We start from the raw sequence: 24,049 nt of genomic DNA on the forward strand, positions 1-24,049 counted from the left end.
TCTTTTCTAGCCAAGCCAAGCTTTCGAACGTGAAACGACATATTTATTACACTGAATTGTGCCTTTACACACGATTCGCAGTTCAGCGCCGTGTCATTTGGAAGCGTGCCGTCTCTTGAAAAATCTGAGCGAGCTGAAGGGAAGAACTTTAGCTCAAATGCTCGATGAGAACTTGCATCCATACGAACTCGCGTGTGAAACAGCGTAACGTGTGCCGCCACGAAATGAGCGCCGCGACGGTTCTGTTGTTCCAGTACTCGTCGCCGCGCAAATGGCGCCGTTTGTAAGCGTGAACTTTCCTTAACTCGTAACTACGCAAGGAATAAAGCACAAACGCCTATACATTATAGATAAGGCGATTTCAGACAATAGGTATGGGGCACGCTATAACAGCCTACTTATATGTATACAGTAATCTGCTGTCGCAATAATACACCGCAAAGGACTGCGACGTAACGTCTATCGCGACTTTCTATGCTAATTTAAAATTACAATTCCTACTAAAAGCGCGAGCAGCATTATTCGATTGTATCGTTATAAACCATGATCTTTTCATTTCCACCAAAATCTCGACCCATTTTCTGGCAGTTGTGGGTCCCTTTAAAGCTTGCTCGTATATCACGCACCTTTCTTGGGATGCATGTGCACTTCGTTAACATTTATAGACTAACAAGCAACACACGATTTTGAGATCACAGTAACCTTTCCAGTGACTCTTTTGTTACCGTTTTCCCCTCTTTCGGGGACTTCTCTGAATAATCTTGCTCTAAGCAAGTATTCCGCTAGTATACGGCGTGCTAGGGCTGTCACAAAACCGCAACTATTACCCTTTTGCGTGGATTTCTTATCATACGGCACTGCCGCTATCTTCAACACCGTTAAAGCTTTTCGTAAACTGAGCATATTTTTCGTAAACCTGACGCAAGACACGTAAAATCGTTAAACAACCTCAAATTCCTAAACTACGAAAAATTCAATATATTTGGCTGGTGTGATTGCAGGGCACAGCTATTGGCCTCAAGTAGAACGCTGTGAGTGTGTTATAACGCTCTCAAGCAAGTTACCAAGGTGATGGTTCTCGTCGAAGGAAAAACGTAATGAAAGGACTGCACGCACGTTATCAATTATGTCGCTACAAATACCTCTGCGTATGACTAGATAGCGTTCCGCAAAATAATACGTTTACGAGCGAGTTAAGACTCTCTCAAGCAAGTTACCAAGGTGATGGTTCTCGTCGAAGGAAAAACGTAATGAAAGGACTGCACGTTATCAATTATGTCGCTACAAATACCTCTGCGTATGACTAGATAGCGTTCCGCAAAATAATACGTTTACGAGCGAGTTAAGACTCTCTAATCAATCATTGACACGCTAGATTCACTGCTGTGGCTTAGTCCACGGCGTTCTGCTGCTGATCTCAAGGTCGTGAATTCGATTCCCCACAGCGTAGGCAGCACTTCGGTGGGGCTAAATGCAAGAACACGCGTCTGCTAAAGTTACTCTGTGGCTTAGGTTTAGGTGCACGGTGAAGAACCCCAGGTGGTCTAACTCAGTCCGTAGCCTTCCACTATGACCTCTGTTGGGACTCGGGGTAGCGTTTAGGCCGGTGATCCTTCCAGCCACATCGATGAGTACGTCCGGGAGTAGGAGCGAGATAAAAAGAGTTTATTCGATAGTATTTACAGTGGCTCTAGATATGGAAGCCCACTACATGCCTGAGCACACATCAGAACACGTCAGGACACACCACTGCACCCAAGATGTCCGCTTATAAAACAGTCGCCTTCCGTAGTTGACCCGACTAGGGAATCTGGTGACCTCCTTGCGGCCAATCAGAGGGGTCGTATTGTTCACATAACTCCGCCTCTAATGCTGCACCCTCGCCCTCGCATTTGCCGCAACTGCGTGGCCATCGAGGAAAACCGAGGATCGTCGCCGTTACCACGGTAGTAATTCCGCGAAGTTGGCCACTCGCGTCAATCAGTGGCATCTCCGTGACGGTCAGCTTGTCATGGTCGGTGTCGGGCGCTAGCTGTCGCCGTCTGGACGGCGCTGATGAAAGGGGCTGTCTCGGGGGCCAACGCCCAAAGAATGCACGTTTCCAGGTTGAGACGTAACACCTCTCTCATCGCCGCCGTGTCGTTTTCGGTACCGTTAAATCCAAACAATCAACCAATCAACAAGCTAGAAAGCGTTATTTTGTTTCCAAGCTTTTTTCAGTAGTTTGGCAGACCGCCGTTGCACAGTGAAATCGCTAAAGGGGGTACAGCTACTCAGGCGATATACTCGTATTTAGCTCGTGTAGTGCGTGCTTGTTGAGATAATCATTACACGGCCTTTCGCAAAAGCCTTTGTGCGGACGTGACGCAACCTAAGTTATCATAATTGATGTTAACAGGTACCGCGCGGCGTTGTTGGCAGCTGTTGCGTTGCGCAACAGACGTCGCATTGTCGTTCCACATTCTCAAGGACGGCTCTATATCTACGGCGCTTCTGTCGCGTAAACAGAAGGCCTAAAGTTATGATAAGAGGGCTGTTTTTATGTGTGTTGCGACGATGCTACAAAGACGACGTCTGCATTCTGGCTACCGACTGTGTCTCCAATGAGACAACCTTTCGATGCGGCATGGTGTAGTGGAATCGCAGCTTTAGCGATAAAGAATTATACGTAGAACTCCACCTGACAGCCAAAATAAGCTCGCTTTCTCGAGCGGAAGTATTTATTGGAAAAAAAAAAAACTGTCAGCCCTTCCACTGGCGTGGAGATGGAAGACCAGCGAAGCTGTACTATGGTGGGAATTCTGTATTTACAATCATTACTATTCAGATGTGATGGTGTAATTCGGTTATTTGAACTATTAAAGAATGAGAAATATATATGATCTGGTGGTTTTCATTTATTTAACATTTATTTTGTGACCACAGGGACCATGGCCGGTCGCTACGGTACACCGCCATAGGGTGTACGGCAAAGGTCGGCACGTTATTCATAAACACGTCACCAACGCCGCGCGCGTTCGGTGCGAACGCGGGCAAAACGCCGCCGTCGACAACAGTTGTGCGCGTTGTTCGTGTGACTGCACACAACCGCTGTCAAAAGGCTGGCTGCGTGATGGAACGCCTAAACGCCGTTGTCGGCAACTGTTAGGGGAGATGCGGGCGAGAGCCCAGAGAGAGTCGGCGGCACAGGCCGGCAGGGCCAACGTTTATTGACCCTTTTCGCGGCGATCCCGTGGGCGCTGCCATGTTTGATCCCGTGGTGTCGCGTCCATTGCTTTCCTCAACTGCTTCCGTTGCCTCCTTGTTTACAATGGAAGTGTACGACGCCGGCGCGGCTTAGAAAACCTGTTTTCGGAGATATCGTAGACGGTGACTAGGTGGACGACACGAAGCTTTGATCACAGCTTCAGCGAACATGCAAAAGCGAACATGCGAACATGTCCAAACGGCGCAAGCAGCGTATATGGTGCTTGTTCTAAAAGCGGGGCTAAATATGTATTCCAAGCTATCCAAACATTCCGCTCATGAATTCAGTCAGGATTAGTGTGTTTTTCTCTTTGTTCTTTATTCGGCAAATATTTTGAAGCAGTGCATGGCTTGTTAGTTTCTGACTCAGTGAAGTTCCTCGGTGCGGCCACTATCTGATTATTTTCTGCCTAATCGCTCGCGGGTGTGCTCAGTTCCGATAGATTTGTTCTTGCTGCGCACAAGGCTTGAAACGTAGCTGTTTTGTACATTCTAATACATTGTAGCAAATATATATAGTTACAGCTAGTAACTCGCTTACTCTTGTGGAGCGTCACGAAACATTCAGCTTCGACCATTTGTGCGCAATCGCGGTGTAGTCCGTCATTTATTGTGCGTATACAGTGCGCATATATTCAAGTGTGCGCCCATTCATTTATTCTTGATACGTCGGCGATAGAGTGGGCGTAAGTTTTCCTGCCATTGGGGCAGATGTGTATAGACAAGGTGCGCGAAACTTACTATGACAGGGCCGGAAGCGGCGCTACTCCCTTTGTCATTGTTTAACGAGTGGTACTAACTCTTGCCGACGTTCTGGGGATGAAGCCCTTACTTTGAAGGTTAGCGATACAAGGCTGGCGGATCAGCAAATTTCTGTATCCTCGAGGAAAGCCGTACATCTAGAAGTGCCGGTAACACGTTCGGACAGTTTCAGCAGCGGTCCGCGAACTTCGCCACACAGATCCATTCCTTAACATGCCAGTCACTATTTTTGCAGCCAACTACTGCACATGCCTTCAATCCACATGATTCAATCTAGCATGATTGGAGCACAGTGTGTTAGCGAAAACTCAGTTGGATTTCCGACAGCTAATCGCACAGAAGCAAGGTAGAAGCGGTAATGATTTCGTATTCGTGCGCGGTCGCTGAGGAAACGTATGGCGCGCCGCCGTGAGCGCCATCTCGTTTCTCTAAAACAAACTGCTCCGCGAAAAGGGTCAATAGATCTATAAACGTTGGGCAGGGCTGCGCGCATGCGCCGCAGTGGGAGAGCGGGCACGCAACACGAGAGAGAGAGAGAGAAAGAGAGATTGTGGTTGTGAAGAGGACGAGGCGCTATTTTCTGCAGCCCTTTAGGGAGCATGACTCAGCGCCCTGGGGAAGAAAAAAAAAGAAAGAAAAAAGGGTGAAAGCGCGCGTCCCTCGCCCTCGCCCTCGCGCGCTTTCACTCGCACATACAGCATACGGCCAATGAATTTTTTTTTTCTATTGCCGGACGCGACCATCGAAGAGTGAGCCCTTAACAGCTGCCCTACAGTGAACTAGAATACCTCCTAGTGGCGCGACCGCCTCCGCTGGAGAGGCCCTCGAGGGGAAGAAAGACGCGCCGGCGCTGAAGTCGGCCGCACTTGAAAGCGCGTCAGCTTTCGGGCCGTCGCGCTGTTAGGACAACCACTTCGTCCGGCGTTTTCGGCGGGTGAAGTTTACCACCACGAAGTAATGCACAACTAGCAAGGGACAAATGTTTTTGCTTCTGGTTTTTATTCTTTGCAGCTTCGTTATGCATATGTAAAAATTCAAATGCTGTCGCTTGCGCGTGTTGTAGTTGTGGAATCGTCTGGTATATAGAGACATAGCCGCAATACATCACATTTCGCAGGGGTATTCGTTGCAGTTTGCGGGGCTTATTATCGACACTGTTCTTTATACGAACGTGCAAAGCGTAAAAGGAGTTATTTGCGAACGCTTACCGCGATTTTCGAGAGCGGCTGAGCTGGATAGCCGACTGCAATATGCAGGGTGTCCGCACCATCATGCACCTAGATTAAAAAATATGCAGATGCCACGTAGCGGGACAGAACCAATGTAATGTTGTTTGCCGTCGCCTGGAGATACCCAGATTATTTTTTTTCATTCCGCCTAATTACATAATTAGTCTTAATTAAATCAACTTCTCAAAATTACAATGAGATGAAAAGTGTCAATGAGAAAATTGAAAAGCAACATGAAAAACTCCCGAGACAGGTTTCTGTTGCTCAATACGTGCTACATAAAAGTGTTTTTTCGAGCGCGACAGAAGCCCGCGAACACACGCAAAATTGCCGCACGACTGGCCGCTCGAGGCACTTTGCGTGTATTTGCTGGTAGAGTTATGAACAATTAATAAATAACAATAAAAGTTGTGATATATCACACCAATTCACTTTTATTTACACAATATGCTCGCTTTTCAGTCGACCACTGTCCAACGGCTTGGTATAATTACCCTCATAATTGCGACTAAGCTTCAAGTGTTGGTGCGATTTTCTCCGCGCTGCATCACGAGACTTGTTTAATAATAATAGTATATGGGGTTATACGAGCCAAAACGACCACCTGATTATGAGACACGCCGTAGTGAGGGGACTCCGGATTAATTTGGACCACCTGGGGTTCTTTAACGTCCGCCTATATCCAAGTACACGGGTGTTTTCTGCATTTCGCCCCCATCGAAATGCGGCCGCCGTGGCCGGAATTCGATCCCGCGACCTCGTGCTCAGCAGCCCAACACCGTAACCACTGAGGAACCACGGCGGGTGAGACTTGTTTATCCTTTAATATAAAAGTGGAGCAAGCGTTGGGGTCCCCCTCGGAATTGCAACTTCACTTTCATTGATCATGTGGACATAATGCCTCAAGATAAAATGCGGCTCGAAGTGCAGTTCACAAACAGCTCAATCAGGGTCCAGCGGCTTGTCAAGCCTGTGGAGATTTCGCTGCCAAACAAGCCTTTGGTTCAACAAGGCTGATTCTCGGGCTATAGTTGGTATGGTTTCCTCATATTACACAGGACAGTGCTATCCTGTGCCTCTGTCACGCCCCTGTCTTTTTTTAATTGCGCTAAAAAGGCTTTGTGAATATGAGGAAGCCTTTGACGTTCATCTTTCGGAGCCTTAAAAAGCGAAACATTCTAGTACACTGTAGCTTCGTTGTAAAAAGTCGCGGAGCTGGGAAGAAAGAAACAAACTAGGACGTTTCTCTGACTGTCGCCGAAAATTCGGCATAGAGGGAGAGGAGGAGGAAGGAAGAGGGGTGAGGGCGTTGCTGTTTACGCATAATGCGATGTAGCACGTGACCACAATCACAAAATGAGGTTATAATTAAGCTGAGGTGGGATATAGGGGATATGCTTGGCGTTTAAAATTACACCTTTAAGATATAGACGCAAAGCTCTGTGAACTGTGTATTTGCAGAGCTTGTGCCTTGTAAAGGAATTTGGCTTCAAAATAAATTTTATTTCTTTTTTCAACTATCTTCAGATTGGCAGCGGTGACCAATCGTCCGTCACTAGACTGGTCTGCGCCATTTGCTGTTACCAGCTCGCAACAGGCGGGCAAGGAAGCCGCTTCCTGCGCCGAGCAGACGTATGTAGTACTTGTACGTGCTGGTCCGCAGCGTGTGACGAAATGGAACGTTTCCCGGTGCAACGTCAGCGACGTGCAGACGCGAAGAAAGAAGAGGAGGGGAAAGGAATGACGAAACATCTTATAAGTTGCACTCATGATGTCCGGTTAGTCGTCATCCACTGCCTATTTTTATGACCAGTGCCGGACGAAGCGCTCGCCCAGTGATCTCCAATTACACTTGTATTGCGTCAGCCTCTGCTTCGTTCCATGCCTGCAGTTTTCTTCTCTAATTGCGTCACCCGCGACCTAGTTCTCCGCCGTTCTCGACTACGTTTCCCACCCCTTGATACCCATTCTGTCACTATAAACAAACCGCTGGTTATCGGCTTTGCGCGTCATATGCGTGCCCAACTTTTTCACTATATACTCCCTCCTAATCTACAGTTATATATCAGCTTGCTGTTTCCACGTGTTACGCTTATCATCAAAAGTTCCATCGCTCGATGCGCGGTTTCTAGCGTGTTCTGCAAGCTTCCTCGTTCTGTGGAAGATTCGAGCCCCATATGTTGGTGCCACTAGAATGCAATGATTGTTCACTTCTCAAGGATATGGGTAAACTGTCGTTCAGGACTTCCCAGCTGACGTCCTGTGCTTCTACTCATTTTTTTTATTCCCGTGGGAATCTCCTTCTCATGATCAGTGTCCCTGTTAGTTGGCTTAAATAAACATACTCCTTCGCACCTTAAGGAGGTTAACCAGTCTCGAACTCTCGTTCTCTTACCAGGGTTGCGCGAAAAAAAAAAAGGCACACATACACGGACAAGAAATGAATGGCCCCGGCGACACGAGCGCAAACCCTCAACTGGTTCGTGAGTTTCTCACGCAACCCACGGTAGGAACTAGTACCAAGTTACCAGCTCGCCCGACTTTCATTTCTTTTGTTGGGCAGTCCCAGATGTCTTCAATGCACATCACCAACTATGGGGCTTGGGGTCAAGGCGCTTCGCTGCACACACAGCGCTCACTTTCTCCATCTTTCTATTCCCCCTTTCCCTTACCCCCAGTGTGGGGTAGCAAACTGGACGCTCGTCATGTTGACCTCCCTGCATTTCCTCTCTTTGCTCTCTCTGTTGTGCTGTACCTTATAGCCTTAACATTAGTATACGCGTATAATTTTTCCTTCCATCGCCTTTTTCAGACCTAAACTTCCTGGTTACCTTTGCCTCGTTTTTAAAGCGCATAGCTCTTTATGGCTCTTTCGCCCGTTTTTCGTGGTCGGTAGTTGGTGGCGGTCGGACTTGAGGTGGGCCACGTGCACGCCGTCTGAGGAAGGAGAAGACGTGGTAGGATCGAGCCGGGCTATTTTGTAAGTAACGTCTGTCCATTATCGCAGGACATGATAAGGGCCAGCGTATCTCCAAAGTAGTTTTTCAGAAAGGCTAACGCGCCGAGACAGGGACCAAAGAAGGACAAGGTAACCCGCACTGAAGCGGGCGTCCCGATGGTGGGTGCCGTGACTTCTGCCGTGACTGCCGTGACTGCGACGCAGAGAGGTGAAGACGGGCAATGTGACGTACCTTTTCTGCTGTAGCGATGGCATCGCGAGCGTATTCAGTAGGCAATGCAGCAGGGATCGAAATAAGTTTTTCAAAAGGGAGCGTTGGTTCTCGTCCGTATAGAAGATAGAAGGGAGAGTAGCCTGTGGTGTCATGGCGTGAGTAGTTATACGCGGAGGTGACAAAAGGTAGCGTAGTGTCCCATTTATTGCCACCGGTGGAGAGAGGGAAGGGGCCGAGAAGGTCGAGGCTAACACGAAAAGATGGCTCGGCTGGTATGTCAGTAGGCTGGAGGAGCCCAGCTGGAGGAAGAGCTGGCCTTTTCCGGCGTTGGCATGACTCACAGGCAGCGACATAACGGGTAACTGAACGGTAGAGACCGGGTCAGAAAAATTCCGGCAGATCCCACGCCCTGTGGGAATCGATGTTATGCGAAGCAGTGTGCGGGGAGCCTACCAAGTTAACGAAACAACCATGAGAGCACCAATACGTAGGTGGCTGTTTCATGGCCTACATGACACGCATGAAATGCATTCATGTCTTGACTTATCCTTTATGTTCGTCATATACTCTTATCATAGTGCTACATGCGTGTGGTATTTGATTGTTTGAACGAGGCGCGCGGGCGCCATCACTCGAGAAAAGAAGAGGAAGAACGAGCTGGGCTCGCGCTGTGAATCTACCCGGTCAGTGCTGCAACCGCTGTTGTAAATACAACCTGTAAATAATTGCTCGTCTTACTGACTCGTCCTTCGCGTAACATTGTGGTGGAGGTGGAACGTTCCCCGTCCTCGCCACGGAGCTCCGAAGCGGCAGCACCGTCGTCTTCTCAGCCATGGCTTCCGATGGAAACACCCCGTCGCCACCTACACCTACGGCGCCTACCACAACGTACGTTACGGTTCCTAGTCTCCGTGATCCTGGGACATTCTCCGCCCAAAATGGCGTTGACGTCGACGACTGGCTCAGCATGTATGAGCGTGTTAGTCGAAGCCGCCACTGGGACCCTACCATCATGCTTGCCAATGTGATCTTTCATCTGGACGGGACACCGCGTGTCTGGTTTCGCACGCATGAGGTTGAGCTAACCAGCTGGGACACTTTCAAAGCGGGGCTTCGCGACCTATTTGGAAACCCGTGAGGTCGCCAACAGGCTGCGCGAAAGGAGCTTGCTACCCGTGTCCAGTCGGCGACAGAATCGTATGTCTCCTACATACAGGAAGTGCTCGCGCTTTGCCGGAAAGTCGACGAGTACATGACCGAGGTTGACAAGGTGGGCCATATCCTAAAAGGCATCGCGGACGACGCCTTCAATTTGCTCGTCTATAACGACGTTTCCACTGTCGACGCCATCGTCAAAGAATGCCGCCGCTTCGAGGTAGCCCAAAGCCGCCGCGTCGTCCCACAGTTTTCCCGGCTCCAAAACACCCCTGCCACGTAGTAGTATGCCAATTTTGGTAGATACGAAGTTAACGAAACGACCATGAGAGCACGAAGACGTAGGCAGACGGACGGACGGACGGATACTGTCAAAGTAGCAAATGTTCGCCAAGAAATGCTTCACATTTAAAAGCGCTGCCGTACACGGTGATACGTCCTGGAAACACCGAAGTGGTCGGCTGCAGGGACGTCATGCAGTTGCTCTAGTACGGTCGCCCGAAGATGTGCGGGAAAACGACGAGTTCGTGCCCCTTGGGGTGCATGTTCCGGCGATATAAGGTGCCATTTACAACGACGAACAGGCGAAGTGACCGGTGCGACGAGCCAGACTGCAGGCGGTTGATGAGATCATTTATAGAGACGTGTCCCGCCGTTGCTCGTCACCAATGCGGCTGAAAGTGGAGAGCGAGAAAAGGCCGGATGATATCTCCGTGGTGGCGTCTGGGGCGTCAACGGGGTGCCGAGACGAGCAGTCGGCGTCCTGGTGTAGTCGGCCGGACTTGTACACCACAGTGTAGTACGTGCATTCCTGGAGACGTAGAACCCAGCGACCTAGACGTCCAGTGGGGTCCTTGAGGCTCGAAAGCCAGCACAGAGCGTGGAGGTCAGTGGTAACAGTGGAAGACCACCCGTATAAGTATATATAGGGCGAAATTTGCCGACTGCCCAAACAAGCACCGCCGCTACAAAGGCGCCGTTGCTAAGGACGCGTGCTCTAGTGCGACGGAGTTGCAAGGCGCACTCGTCTCCGAACTCCAGCTACAGTTCTTTGAGACGCATGCGAGACTCTGGGAAGGGTTTTGCTGCTTTGGGCGAAGTGGTCGGCAAGGTCGTTTTACTGCCGCAACCCTGTGGCGGTCGCGGAGGATGACAGTCGCCTTTCACGCGGGCGCTCGCACCGCTGGCGACAACACACACACATGACAAAACATAGACAAAACGACGTATACGTATAGCCTAGAGTGTACTAGAACATCCAATTCTAGGTCACTCTAGTATAGCCACTTATAGACATATGCTACCGCTGCATATGCGCAGGTTAACTGCTTCGTTCTCTACGGATGTACGAAATGAAACAAGAAACGCTACCTAAATATCCGCGCTGCAACAGATATAAGCCTTCCATTGCGTCGATCCTCTATTGAAGCGAATAGCTTTCTAGAAGCGTTCGGATATACGCTTACGTCGACAATTATCGCCGATGGTTTTAGGCACAATTTTGCTATGTCGATAGTTCTCGCTTCGTTGCCGATTTACCCGGCTGCTCATCCCAGTAGACCCTGCTCGGGCGCATTTCGCTTCGGGGGCCTGCGTTGCTGGTCCCCGAAGCCTGGCTAAAATTATGCCAACGTGTCGGACATGTCGTGGTATCCCGCGTGCTCGGAGCAATTAACTGACCGCCGCCCGCGGTTCTCGGAACTACTCGCGCAAATATCGGGACGCCCTTCAGGGAGCAACCAGATCGATGCCTCCTCGCGTAGGAAGGTTTCACTGCGCGACACAGCGGCAACACGTGCACAGTGCGTGGTACACTCGTAGGAAGCAGCGCAGCCAGTTTGCGTTGGGCTAGCGCGTAATGCGCAGCTCGGGCTACACGCGCTGGCCTTATATGCGGTCTCAATACTTTCGAGTGATTTGCTTCTGAGGCGTCGTATGTAAGGTCTTTCCACAAAGTTCGCACCCGCCGTGGTTGCTCAGTGGCTATGGTGTTGGGCTGCTGAGCACGAGGTCGCGGGATCGAATCTCGGCCACGGCGGCCGCATTTCGATGGGGGCGAAATGCGAAAACACCCGTGTACTTAGATTTAGGTGCACGTTAAAGAACCCCAGGTGGTCCAAATTTCCGGAGTCCCCCACTACGGCGTGCCTCATAATCAGAACTGGTTTTGGCACGTAAAACCCCATAATTTATTTTTTTTTTCCCACAAAGTTCGCGAACTTTAAATGTACAAACTATTTCCAATTATGATGAAATTGGCAAATTTCTTTGTGTTTCGGATAGTTCCTTCACGAGTCTATGGCGGTTTTGTCGCAGACATCTTTACGACGTGGTGTTATGAGTATGCATGGGGTGCTAAATGGATGCACTGGAGAGAGTCAAAATGGAAGACGCATTTTGAAGCGAAACCTTTATTACGCTACCTCGGGCAGCCGTCGGCAACTCAACACTTATCACCTTGAGAGCTAGAGGTCAAACCGCAAGAGAGCATTAAGGCGCGTTTATAGTCCGACTTTATCGTTTCTCGCACTTTGTCTTGCATTATTTACAAACTTATTCCTGGGATGTTTGAGTATGACAGCCCACAAACAAATATTATGAAACAAAACGCCGGCAATGCATGCCTTTAATGTTAAATATTCTCAAACTAAATATTAAAAGTGCGAAACAAACAATTGACAGTCACTTTAGCATACGCCAAAGAGGGTGAAGGCGAAAGTCTGCGCGCTCAAGTGACATTCATTAAATTACTTGACATTCTCATTCGAATGCATTGTTACTTTTGAAGCGAAAGCTTCATGACGCTACCTCGGGCAGCCGTTGGTGACTCAACAGTTTTCACTTTGAGAGCTAGGCCGCGATTTTGTAGCGATTCCTTCTCCGATGATATTCCTTTTCGCACTTTTCGCGCTTTGTCAGTGGTCAGAGCGACGTCCCGCCCGCGTTGTCAAAGCGATCAGCCGTCCCTGAACGGTGGATGATAAGAGTGGCATATAATCGAGCGGAAGGCATCGCTACAAATTCGCGGCCCAGAGGTCAAAACACAAGATTATAGTCCCACGTTATCGGCACGCGGGCGAGCGTCATCAGACGCCGGGCGCGTCGGAGCGCATTGGCCGCGCGTCCGGTTACGTTGGCGGCGCCAGTACGTCGAATCATCGGTCGAACTATAGCCGCTGTTGTTCTCGCCAACGTGACATAACGTGTGCGCGCGTTCACGCTACGTCGGACTATATTTAGGCCTTTACGGAGCCCTGAAAGGAGATATTACCGCCGTTGCCCGAGCAGAGTGGGGCCCGGCTGCGAGTTGCAACCAAGTCTCACTACTTTACTGATCACAGCAGTGTCTTCATAGGCATAAATTATCAATAAACACTGTATTCATTGCAAACATGCCTCTATATTATGGCGAAACCACACCTCGGCCACATCTCGACAACGGGCCTAGCCAGGGCAGTGAAGCTTTCGCTGTCAACCAGGGTTAACCAAAGCTAAATCGCACCAATTTTTAAAGCGAAAGCCTTAGACCTCCTTGTTTCAAGGTCGCGTTATGAGGTACAGAAAGTCACGTGACTCACGGAAGGCCAGAAGCGAACCAAAGCGTGTCCAGCCGTTTATAAGAGATGATTAATAATTGATTGATTAGAGATTGGATTAGGGTGGATTAAGGTCGAATAAGGTAGATCAACGAGGATTAGGGTGGATTAAGGTGGGTTAAGGTCGATTAAGGTGGAGGAAGGAGGATTAAGGTGTATTATGGTGGATTAGGGTGAATTACTGTAGGCTTTACAAGGCTTTCGCCTTCGCGTCTCTTAGGCGATAGCTAAGGACACCTGGGAATTTTTTAGCTCCTTTAAGGATGCAGAAATGTTTGCGGCGTACGCACTACATTCGGAGGTCCTTCCGCAGATGAACATCTTCTTGTAACACTTGATTTTGAATATGACAGAGCTTCTCTGGAGTTTTCTGCCTTACTGATATCATTGTGAAAGGGGCGAAATGCAAAAAGACACTTGTTCACCGTGCGTTGGAGGCGCACGTCATGAACCTCAGGTGGTCAAAATTGGTCCGGTGGCCTCATAATCAGATCGTGGTTTTGAAGAATGATGAATAATTCTATTTCTGTGTGCAGGCTACAAACCAAGCAAGGGAGGCAGACAGCCGTACTCTACCTGACTATAGGGCCCTACCTTCCCTGGCAAAAGAAAGGAAAGAAAACTAAATACACGGCATTTCTTTTAGGGCAGGGGGCACTTAAAACCCCTCGATTGAATTTCATTTTAATACCCTTGTATTCGAAGGTGCGACATAACGGATATTAATTTGCGGAAATAGAAGAACAAGCTTTGTAAGGGCTAGTTTCTTTAGGTAAGCAAGTATACGCGGGTAGATGTGGCCATCGATTCCTTGGTCAGAACTCTCTTATCGGTGATATGTGCGAGTGGAATGATGGAACATCCGCCACTGCATCGATTGACTGCTTTGATTTATTTCTTTTGATATTGAGTGCGTCGGCATCGAATATGTCATCGACCTCTCAACGTGGACAAGTCGTTGCACGATTGGAGGGGTAGTATAGAAATGTATAACTAGGCATCTTACCCATATGCATGGCATTGTTCTCAGCAAAGTTTGTTTCGTTGCCTTGCAGTTTCATTTTATTGCGATATCAATTGTATGGACACTCCAAGCGGATTTCTGCCGTCGTCGTCGCCGTCGCCGTGAGGTTCCGTATAAAGTCCAAGGGCGATAAAATCGTCGCCGTGCGTCCGCGTGTCCCTGTGCGAGTGAAAGCGCGTGAGGGACGCGCGCTTTCACTCGCACAGGGACACGCGGACGCACGTACGGCGGAGAGCAAACGCGATGTCTCCGTCGCGCGAAAGGTCGTGGGGGGATGGAAGCGAGGAAGGGGGGCGCCATTGTGCTCCGGAACCAACTGCGCATTTAGCGACCCGGTGCAAGGGGATCTGGCGATTCAATCTCGAGCGCGAAAAGAGGAAAGTTGGAAGGTGGCGTGGGAGGGAGGGGGTGCGGCTTCTACAGTGCCAGCAACTGCGTACTTGAACTTAGCGCGGCTATACGAGCAGTCGCGAGCACCGTATCTTGAAAGCAATCTGCACACGGCTCCTACCTTTGTATGCGCTGTGCTTTCACCGCTCAGTTTCCGTTGAAGGGATAGACCGCACGAACCTACGCTCATTGCTGCCGCCGCGCTTGCTCACGCCAGCGTTTTGACAGCGGTTGTCTGCGGTCATCGAGTGTGATCTAGGCATGTTTGCTTGTGCGCGCTGACACCATGCTTGTTAATTTACTTAGTAAGCGAATGTGTCCAAGTTTATACAGCCGATAAAACTACTATCCTTACTCCGCATAGCTCTCTACTAATTTGCTATCGCAATTGATGCTTCGCCTTTCGGGCGAAACTGCGACTTCTTTCTTTTTTTTTTGTAATTATCTTTTGCATTGTCCGGTTTCAGTTACTCTCGAATTTAGGATTCAGTGGGTGTGTTTTGTACCTTTTCTGTACACTTCTACTATAGCTCAACAGGGATGCAGTATGTACAAATAAAAGGAATAGATAAATAACTGCAGGTGAAATTAATCGTAACAGCAGCTAAGGCAGTTGTTTGTTTTTGCCGCAGGCCGTAATGAGAAAATAAAGAAAATAAATCCGTATAAGGGTTATTCATCTTGCAAGAGCTACAGTATTTGCATGAAATAAAGAAAATGCCTATATATATATATATATATATATATATATATATATATATATATACAGGGTGTTTCAGCGAACACTTTCAAAAATTCTTAAAAGTTGCCTGTGGCAGATAGCACAATTCTAGTTCATAAGCTGGTCTACTCGAAGAGGCGGCCATTACTTGCACAAGAAACTAAAATGCATAATCGAATAATTAACAAGAATTCACTAATTAACTTTAAACTAATTACCTGATGGCCCATATTGCAATTTACAAATTGTAGCCATATAGTTCGGAAGGCGGATCGACTTGGAAAAAATTCTCAGGATGCCACCAGTTTCGAGATATTAATTCCCGAACGTTGCGGAGAAATGCATTGGCGTCCCAGTTAGTTTATTAACAAAACGTTGCTTTATGCATTGAAGCACAAAATTAACTGGAACGCCAATGCATTTCTCCGCAAAGTTCGGGAATTAATATCTCGAAATTGGTGGCATCCTGAGAATTTATTCAAGTGGATCCGCCTTCCGAACTCCATGGCTACAGTTTGTAAATTGCAATATAGGCCATCAGGCAATTAGTTCAAAACTTCATTAGTGAATTTTTGCGAATTAGGCGATTATACATTTCAATTTTTTGTGCAAATAATGTCCGTCTCTTCGGGTATACCAGCTCAATAACTAGAATTAGGCTATCTGCCACAGGCATCCTTAAATAAATTATGAAAGTGTTCGCAGAAACACCCTGTATAGCAATTTCCGCGTAGTTTCTGATAAAACACGGTATGAAACAGACTTGCAAGATACAAAAAAGGAGTCACTTTCCAGAACGACATATATTATATGTATTAATTTCAATATTTTTATACATGTAATATGAAAGCACAACACAGTATCCGGCTTGCAGTCTTCTTACATATTAGTAGTGGAAGACGTTTCATTAGCTTCAGTTACTGATCCCTGTGACACTATGATGAATTACACTAAATTTACGATGAATGACACCTTCATGAACCATACATGGGTATATTAATGGCATTCGTGAGTATCATTCATATTTATTTAAAATACGCCCTTCATTTTAAAACTTTTTTTTTTCTGTTTGCGCGCTTGGGTGTCCCCTCAGAATAAATTGACCTGTTTTAGATACCTCACATGCCTCCATGGGTAGCTTCGCACAAAAATCTTGCACAAATCTGCTGCTCGATATTCGAGCTTTTCGATCCGGCACTAACTTTCTCATCTGAGCTCGCAATGAATACCGGCATAGTACTTCGAGTGCACTTATTTATTTGCATACCAGTATTAGGGAATTAGGAAGTAATGAATAACGTAAAGCCTATTTGGAACAATCAGAATAACATCCCTACAGTGGCAGTCCTAACGATGTGCAACAGTTCATTCTACAGAAGAAAAAAGAAGCACGCGGCGTTCGAGAACTAGAGAAGACACGGCAACGTATTTTCTCTTTTTTTTTTGTAACGCCACCCAGTTCTCCCTAAACCCCACAGCGCGCTTGTGCCACTATTGACGGAATCATTATTATAATCATCCATCATAATAATCATCACAGAATTCAAACTGATGAAACCACGATGACTTCATAAAAAGAGCAACTTTTTATCTTCAAAATATTTAACATCCATAACTTGAAACGCAGGGGTAAAAATATTTGAACGCAAGCACAAGAGAAACTAATAGGACAACGACAGAGCGCCAAGCCTTCATTCATGGGCGCACATCTCCACTCTCGAAAAAGAGCGTTCGAAGGATGACAATTCTTCTTGCGCCTATACTTTTGAAATCCGAAATTCTTACCAACTCATTCAGAATTTTGTCGAATTAAGTTTCGTTTATAACAGCCTATTTATCGACTACGATTTCTAAATAAGTTAGCAATGCTCCATGATGACATGGTTCGCTTGACTATGCTCGGTGGTGAGGGTGGTTTGCAATTGTTGACACTGTCAAAGCGCAAACAGCTCGATGCAAGTGCATTCTCATATTTGACACTTTACGTATTGACAGTCCTCTCTAAGTAAGTTTTCAGTGCTTTTTGAAACGTGGTTGACTCGGCCGGCCTGACTATAGGCTCGATGGTTCGGGTCGTTCACATTTGTTCGCACCCTCAAAAAGTAGGCTCTTATCATCTTATCTGTAAGGTAGTGGGCCTGAATGGAACCTAGCAGCGCATCTCTCTCTCTCAAAAAAAAAAAAAAAAAAAAAAAAACGTTCACTCGGCTATTGTGACTATACTCGACGACAAGGCTTATCTGTATGCAGTGTTGACGCTGTCATGGCATAGAAACAGCTCAAATGAAGCAGCTACAGTCCCATATTTAAATGGCAAGTACTTTTATGCAAATATCTTTTTTTTCTATTTATTTTTCACGCTATTGAAAATCTTGGCAACGAATATGGCATCGGCTTTTCTACAACGTTAAATTGTTGCATGACTAAGAAGATTATGTCAACAAAAACAGCACAATAAAGCTAAACAAGGAAGAGAGGCAAACAAAGCGCTGACTTAGTTGCAAGTCAGAGCTGTGTCTGTGTTTTTCTGTCCATTTCATCGCGCTGTTTGCGTTCTAAATACCTCGAACCGACTAGCCCGACAGCAATAAAGTCTCTTGGATATTATGCGAGTTGAAGGGAATGACTCGGTTAGTGCGACCACGGCCTCCGAAAATGCCCCGCGTGCCCCCTGATCTCAGAGGCCATGCTATGGCTCTATTAGATGGTAACTGTTGTTACTGTTCAGTTGTTGACACTCTCAAAGCGTACAAACAAGCCGAAACATGGCATTTGCAGCCTGCATCGAAATACTGATGTTTAACAGGCGGGCGTCAAGAATTTTTCCGCTGACTCGCTATCGTTCGATGCAATGCGCATTTTCCTTCTTTCTGTCTCTCTCTCACTCTCTCTTTGTATCGTGGCGAAGTCATCAAGGGATCGCTACGAATGAAGCCGAGCGGAAATCAGCGATGAGCTGGTTTCCAAGGACGCACCCGGCAGCTCAAGGGGCAGTGAGTGATGACCGCTGCTGTCGCAATCCACGCAGATAAGCACTCGACGAGAGAAGATGGGTGTACAGCCAAGAAGCTGGTGATAGACATAGTGCGGAAATGCTGGTGCTATCTATATATAGGGTGCTGCTGGGCTGCGCGACGTTCGTCGCCTGAATCCTATGTGGCGTCTTTCGCTGGCCGTGGGGGAAAAAAGAGAGATAGAGAGAGAGAGAGAGAGAGTTCGATTAGCGGTTCACTTCTTGAGAAGGAGAGAGAAAGATCGTGATCGTGTTGGTTTCGAAAAAAAAAAAAAAAGTTTCTGCGTCCATGTCGTGCCGCAGCCTTCGAGAACAATCTACCGGCGGGACACTTCGCCAATCGGACTTCTTCGCTGTGTTAAATTACGAACGTTCTCTGGCGGTGATGTGACTGCGTAATATTCACCACTGATTACCCGCTGGTTGGCGAGAAAGCTTTTTCAGCCACCTTTTGTAAAGACCTAATTACACCATCCACCGGTAACTTCTCACTATACGGCGCCACCACTACCGTCTTCATTTACTGACTTGTTGTATCTCTCGATCGTAACGGGGGCGCTGTCGCACGACTCTGGACAGGGGAAGAAACTGCGATTCACATTTTTTTTTATCTGCTCCAGGTAGTTCCGAAAACGCCCTCACACCATTGGAGACCTTATTTTATACGCAATAATCTATTAAGAGCTCTTTAATTTTGTAACCGCGAAGCTGGTTTTCTCAAGGAAAGCAGCTCAAATCATACATTCAGCATCCTGGAACCATTGATATTTATACACCGAATCCAGATGTGGCGTTATAGAACTTATAATTTATATGCGCCTAAAGAAATTGATGGCTCTCATCCATCGCGTCGAGAACATTTTTTAATGTAACATGCGCGTTGCACAGGCTCAGTTGGAAATATTCAGACAACATCATTAACATATCACACTCAGCAATGCTACACAAACATAAGAACAGCAGAAAACACTTTTTAGTGACACTTGAACTTTTCAAAATGTATGTACTGGTTCACTACAACTTCAGTTTGGAACTTACGTTCTGTGTCCATTGATTTTTAAAGAATGCATGTCAGGCTTCACTTTTTCGAGAGCCTCCTCCATTACAGAAGTCTAAGGATATAACCTCATTGGGCCAGAACTATGGACTCTTGATCCCCGAATTCTAGAACGTCCCTACGCTCAACGCTTCACCTCGACTCAAAAATATCCCTACTGAAAAAAACTCCGTATTCACCATGACTCCCGTTTCCGATAACGTCCTGTTACATACGGGAAAAGCGAGCTTGTATGTAAAATCCTGTATGTTTAATATCGGATTATTGGGTATGGTAGTTATGGGGCATATAGGTTTTTTTTTTTTTTTCAATATGAATGGATGGCAGCGCCGTCCTTCGAGAGAAGCGGTCACTGCGCTCCATTTACACGCCACCACGGCAATTATTGACAATCATAACGTCTTCTTCAGTCGACGGGTAGCGCTGTGCTCAACTCGGTGGAGCGGAGGAAGAACTTCCGAGTCAAGGACGGTTTCAGAAAACGGGGCTAAGAGGACAGAACACCTTGGTGGCTGAGCTGTTCCCTCGCGACGAAATGCAGACCACTGCAGCTATAGACGTTGGTTATTTCTCGTCACAAAGCTATGAGTGGTTCATTCGTGGCCCGTCTCATTCATTCCGCGGCTAGCGCTACACATGCTTAACGCAGGCCACTATATGTACGCGCACTGCAAATAGCTTAGTTGCGACGAAGTGCGTTTATAACCCTTTATTTTCAAAGCACACAAAACGACTTCTCCTGCTGGCGATATCTTTGCTACCTGCGAAGGTTCACACGTGTGAAATTGGGACCGACGGCGTGGCACGACGTTTTGAAATGCGTCATATTCAGCAGCTGCGACTAATCGAAACTGTGCACGTAGAGTGCGAACGTTCGTTGTGAATGTTCGCCACACCGCTGCATTGATATGTCACTGGACCCGGTTACGCAGTGTTAAATGCCCCTGTACTTTTCACACGATATGGCACTAGCTATCTCTTAGCTTTCGTACAGCAAGCATATGTCTGCCGGCCTCCATGACGGCAGACGCTGAAGCGAAAACTGCTTAAATAAGGCTTCTGAAGTACACATTCCCTTCTCACGAACAGACACAAACGCTCTACTTCGTTGCGTAATACGCAACCGTACGTTGGAGCAATAGACCTAACCTGATCGTCAACACAAGCGAGTGCATAAATGGGGCCCATAAATGAAATACCGCATTCTTCACAAGCTCAAAAGAAGCCAAACAAGCATTGTGCACCGGATTCGCCTTGGTGTCGCATTCACGAATCGTTATAGACATATGATTGGTTGCAGTGACATTAGCCCCAATTGTGAATACTGCCAGGTACCACAAACACTTGATCATATATTTTGCGTTTGTCCCGCGTACGCGCAAGAATGACAGAAACTGGTCTCTTCAATTGCAAAAGTAGATAAGAGGCCCCTATCAGACGAGTTTCTTTTAGGTCCTTGGCCCAATGCAAACAGCGCATCCTTGATTACGAGTGCCGCTATAGCCTTTCTACAAGCCCCTGGGCTGGACGCATGGCTTTAGAGATGCCACAACCTTGTGAACATGTATATACGCACCGCCTCCTACTATCATCATCATCATCATCATCACCATTCATCAGCCATTTTCCTCGCCGTGCCTTTTCCCCAGTGTAGAGTTACAGGCCAGAGCAAGTTACAGCCCAGGCCGACCTCTCTGCCTTGGCGGGACAAAGCGCCGTCCCCCAAGTTAAGCCTTGTGACTGCGGGACCACGGCGATAAAAGCGAGACGTTTCCCACCTAAATTAGGACGTCTGGTCAAATTACCTATAAATAGCGAAGAATATCGCGACAGAACCTGCTCCCGTTTTCATTGTATACACATTGTAAAATGATTTACGCCCTTAAAAGCGAGAAATGGTGTAACTCAATCTACGTCTCACACCCTTACAATCAAAAAAGGGTGTATAAGGGTGCTAGTTGTAGGTTGACTTACATTCTTATTCACATTTAAGGGTGTAAACTATTTTACAGTGTACGAGTTCGCTGTTCACCAGCCTGGTAGGCTGACGAGACCCCCGCAAAAGTTGGCTGATGGGCCTGGCCTGAATTTCGCCAGACATCCACTATTCCTCCTCCCCGATTATGCCACTGTGACGTAGGTCGCTGGCAAAAACAACCCAAATTGCAAAATGGCTCAGGGTATCGCCGTGAAACTTTCGAGTGTTCGAATGTTCCAAGAACAACACGGCGTGTATGAAGTGGCGACGGGGAGGGCGGGATGATGGTGCGAGGAGATAAGCGTGTGTAACGAACGATAGACACTGCGGGGAAGCTGCAGGAAGAGAGGTGTCAGGCGCCCGATGTTGGTTGGTCAGTGTGTCCCGTTTCGACGCTGTGACCGCACAAGGCAAACACTCGAGCGCCGCGTGAAGAGCCCGTGAAGCATGTGTGACACAAGTGTGCGCTCGGCCACGTCCATTAGCGGCGTGCGATACCGCTGGCGTCCGCTTTGCGATTAGGAACGCGACACATGGAGCTAGCCGGTCGGAAGCCACCATGAGTGACCGCTGATGAGGCGCGGCGAAAAAAAAAAAAAAAAAATACGGCAGGGAGAATGGAGAGATACCAAATGAAGTCACGCTCACGCGTTCTGCTTGGACGGCTGGGCGCAGCAGCGCCACTCATCGGAGGGGTCCAAAGGCGTCCGGTTTCTTCCTCCGCGTGACATCACATACGGTGATGAGCGAGAGGGGGGCGGCAGGGGACTTTCATGAAAGGGTAGACCCGAACTATTGTTGCGTGGTATCTGTCCACATACGTTCAAGCTGGAGGAGAGGCGGGTGGGGTGGTGACGAATGGATTAAAAGAACTGCGGTAAATAATGAAGAGCGAGATGGGAATGACCATTATGAAAGGACTGCTGAAAACGAGGTCGCAAGTGGCTTCGATTCTGGGTCGCGGTGACAGCATTTCGATGAGGGTGAAATGCAAGTGCGCTCGCGTGCTTATAGACTCCATCTAACAAGCTAGTTGCAGCACTGCCGAAGGTACGAGGCGTACACAGGCAATATCCTTGAGCGGCGGTATATAGTTCCGGGAGTAACTGGCTGATTATTGGCTACACTATAAAGTTTTATTTTTGCTCGCTACACGATACGGTACAGCGACACGTGACATGTTAGGACCTTTGCGCATGCACGTCGCATACGGAGAATTACGGTGGCAGTTACCGCCGGTAACCGTTATAACCACCTTAACCGTGACAATATGGCAGCGCCCACACTATACCGTTGGCCCATACAGCGCCGACCACTCGCTTCGATCCGAATTCAAAAACGACTGAAGTAGACAAGAATGCTAAGCGCATTAAGATATTCGCGGTAGTCGTGGTGCATTCGGGAATACGTCATAAACGAGGCTTCCACGATAGGTGAGCAAGCGATACAGATGGCAGGGAGTGACAGTGAAGCGCGCTAGGAGAGGTGAGCAAATCACTATTTGTCGACGAATATGCATGTTGTCCGCTGCCACGAGATGAGACAGCTTGGACCCCTGAAATGGGAGGCCTCAAGTAATCTGTCACAGTCGTTGGTGAAGCAACTTAAAAAAAAAAGAACAAAAAGTTCGGCAGTTGTTACACTCTTGTAAAAGAGGAGGCGGAAGCCTGCTGCACATTTGGTAATAAATGAAGTTACACAACCGGCGTTAGACTTCTTTGTAAGACATATTGGTAATGCATTAAGTTATACAATCGGGGCTAGACTCCTTGCAAGACATAATGAGCCGCAGTGGGAAGTACAGGTGTGGCACTAAGGCGACCTCCGGAACGCCAGGTATGAACACTTAACGTATAGCACCTGAAGTGCAGCATATTAGTGCACGCACTTGGCACACCTTTATGGCGAATTCGATTGGGAGAACAGGAGCAGTGTGCCGTGCATTGCGGAGTCGGGTGGCAGTGCAGTGAGAGCAGGGACACTGGACCCGCCACTGGAATACGGTGTGCATCCGGAGAGCAGGTGGGAAGGGGACGTGTGAGGAGAAACGTACCATGTGACTAAAGCAATCGAGTCCCAGCTCTCTCTGCTAAAGAGCGGTAAAACAGGCGTGATCGCGTTTTGATCTGTCGGGCGTAACGCTACATATCACCGTTTGCGGCCACGTACTACGTACTTTTGTGCAATGCCGACGCATCCCACAACGTTTCCGCCTGCGAAGATTATCTGAAACTGCAACTTGAAACTGAACTTGAGCTCCAGCAGCTCTCACTGCTGTCACCGTCGAGCGTCTCAAGCACGTCATCAAGGCGAAGGCGCTTTGCTGCCGCTGTCCCCCACGCATCTGACGAGAAGCAAGGCGGACTCTAAATGCCGGGATCTGTCGCTGAATCCCTGCGAAGCTCGCTCGTATCGCCGACGTCAAAATCGTCCGGGCCAAAACACCAAGTACGCTTGGCTGCCGCCATTTCCGCCGCGCGCGCCAGCTGAAGCAAAATAAAACAGAAATGAGGAGGGTATGACGAGTTAAGTCACGTTACTTTCTCCGTACTCCGATTTTCAGGCGAGAGCAGTCCGGACTGCTCCCGGCTGCTCTCGGCGCAGCGAAACTGCTCTTGTTCTACCGCTGGATGACGGCGCTCCCACTCCTGTTCGACCAGTGAAACACGTCGCCTCTGGAACGAGCACTTTCAGCGTGCTTTTGA

This window comes from Dermacentor silvarum, chromosome 10, assembly GCF_013339745.2.
Source record: "Dermacentor silvarum isolate Dsil-2018 chromosome 10, BIME_Dsil_1.4, whole genome shotgun sequence".
Taxonomy (NCBI): Eukaryota; Metazoa; Arthropoda; class Arachnida; order Ixodida; family Ixodidae; genus Dermacentor; species Dermacentor silvarum.